This window comes from Mustela nivalis (assembly GCF_964662115.1).
Source record: "Mustela nivalis genome assembly, contig: HAP1_SCAFFOLD_234, whole genome shotgun sequence".
NCBI lineage: Eukaryota > Metazoa > Chordata > Mammalia > Carnivora > Mustelidae > Mustela > Mustela nivalis.
The window spans coordinates 1,122,093-1,124,872 of record NW_028136402.1 but is presented as its reverse complement, the minus strand read 5'-3'; positions in this window follow the sequence as shown (position 1 = coordinate 1,124,872).

Genomic DNA, 2,780 nt, shown 5'->3' with positions numbered 1-2,780 from the left:
AGGTATGTAGAAAGGAAAAGGGATGAAGTGGGCATTGGGAAAGGGCACCACCAGGGAAGGAGAGAGGGGAAGAAAAGAGGGAGGAAAGAGGAGAGGGGAAAGGGAGAAGGGAGGAGTCAGCATGCCAGGGCTCCCCCTGCATCTGAAGAAGAGGTGGCTGGTCCAGCTTGTCAAACAGGGTGCTCACTCTTTGGCCCCAGTTTCTGCTCCCAGTGCTACTGGGCTTTTCAAGGAAGGCAGGCTGTCCCTTGGGACCTACTGGAGACCACTGGAGCCCACAGGAGGGTGGGAGAAATAAGATGCCACCGGGTCCTGTCCTGAGCTTCTCCCAGCCACCAGCCTCACCACATGGTGCAAGAGGGACCCCAGAACAAAGGACGGACACAGGCCAGCATGTCTGCTGGTGGCCCTGGGCACTTAGCTCATCGCAGTGAACCACACCGCCTCCTCAACCCACGCTTTTAAAGCCTCCTTTTTCGTTTCTGGCTTTCATGTCTGTAGGAACATGAGCCAGATCTAACTCCTCTCCGACAGACAATTCTGACTCACCCCGTGTCAGATTTTTATGAGTGGCTGTGATAGAGTAAGATAGCAATGCTCCAACAAACGGACTGTTTCCTCCCACTTGACCTCAACAGTCTTATACATTTTCTTAGCGAAAACATCTTGTCTCCTTCCATTAAGCTCATAACGTGGTCTAGGAGTATACATGCGCCTTCCTTAGATGCGAAGCGATACAGAGGTCCTTTTTTTTTTTTTAAATTTTACAAGGTAAAGTCAGTGAACACATCCAACTTGACGAATACGTCTCTAAAATGTCAATCCAGGCAAAGCTATTTCTGCCTACAGTTTCGAGCCTACGTGGTGACATTTTTAAAATGCTTTCAGTCCCTCAGTGAGGCTCTTAGAAGCTAGCCAGGGCTTACTACGTGCCAGGCACTGTGTCAGGTGTTGGAGCTAAAGGGAAGGAGAGCTTGGAGGCTGGCTGGGGAGGGACATCCATGACACAAGCACAGCTAGAAACGGAGGCCAGTGCTAGAAAAGAGAGAGCAGGCTGCATGGAGAGTGTGTACCATGGGGCTTGTGAGCTCACGAATAAGTGGGAGTAACTGGAGTGGGGAGATGTGGGAGAGAAGAGGGTCTTCCCATCAATGGGAATCACCTGTGCTTGGAGGCAGGTGCCATGAGAGGTCTCCACAGGAAGAAGGAGGCAGTGTGGTTGAAGGGCAGAGAGATGGGGCAGAACAGGCATCAGTCAGTTGGAGGGGTATGAATAGACTGATGGGAGGATTATGGGTGCCTTTGGAGGACTGAGAATTTGTTAGAAGATCAGTGCAGATTTCTATGGAGACAAATGCCAGGAACTGATAGGTCTTTGAAAGGTCACTCTGGCTGCCTTTTGGCAAAGGGGTTGGTAAAAGGCACTTGCAGGTGTGAACACACCAGGTGGGAGGTGAGTGCAGGAAATCGGGTGAGGGAGCATGGGAACTTGGTCCCGGGGTATATAAGGGAGAATAGCCTTTAAGGAGTTCCACAAATTGGCACCAGCTGTGGCTTCATTACAGAGCTGGAAGGGGGAGGTGGGTGTGTCCTGGAGGTTACAGAAATTACATGAGAAAGGGAAGTCTTTTTAGATCTCTTTTTCAACTAGAGGAACTCTCACCTTATTGATAGAATTCCAGAGTGGGAACCAATGATATGAGGACATCTTTGAAATGTCTGAATATGTTCTTCGACATCTTTGCAAGTGACGAGGAGACCTTGACCTTAGGAGGCCTTGGCCCTCTTTGTAGCCAGAAAGATTTCACCTACAGATTTGGGTTCTCCCTTTTAAAGTCAAGGAGTCAGTCCTTCCAAAGGACACCTCCTATCATTTTACCCTCTCATCATACCTCACGTGCTGGCATCTCCAAGACCCTCTGTTCCAGGTTGAGAGTATCCACTTTGGCCGGGCTGGTCTTGCAAAGAACACCACAACAGGAAATCTAGAGCCTATAGTGCTATTAATAACATCATCTAAGACTGTGTTTGCTATCCTCTTGGCCTCTTCCCACCATGACTCACTGAAGCTTTTTACACATTGTATCCATTATGCTATAGTTCCCAAAGCTCATCTTCTCTAGTGCCATTAGTTTTTAGGGGACCAGGCAAACCTTAAACTTGTCCCCCTTAATTGGATCCCTGTGCCCCCACAATCTCTTTGAATGCCTTTCACCATGATTCTTGAATGAGATCTGAGACCACTGCTGGTACCTAACACTTCTTGACACCTTGTCTGCTAGGTTCTTGGAAGAGGAGGTGGCTATGGAGGTGAGTGGGGATGGGAGTGGGAGGATTTCTCCCTTCACTTCCCTTTTTGTGTTTTCAAATAATGGGTTTTGAGGGGGAGGGAAAGGTTAACCAGACCATTTATTTTCCATCTCCCATCGATAAAATGTCACACAGGAGAGAGGTGGCAGAAACGCACTTTCAGGTTAATTTTTTTACAAGGAAGATTGACTTATGAACCTACTTTGTTATTCCCTTTCATTCAATTTCCCTGTACCTCCTTTTCTATGAAGTGTAACGGTAACCCATTATTATTTTTATTGTTGGCACGTGCTTTGTGAACCATAAAGTGTACGCTATAAATGGGAGCGCTTTTCTTTTTTTTTTTTTTTTTGTAGTTTACGAAAAACTAATATTTTTTAAATTAATTTTTAATTTATTTTCAGCATAACAGTATTCATTCTTTTTGCACCACACCCAGTGCTCCATGCAAGCAGTGCCCTCTATGATAC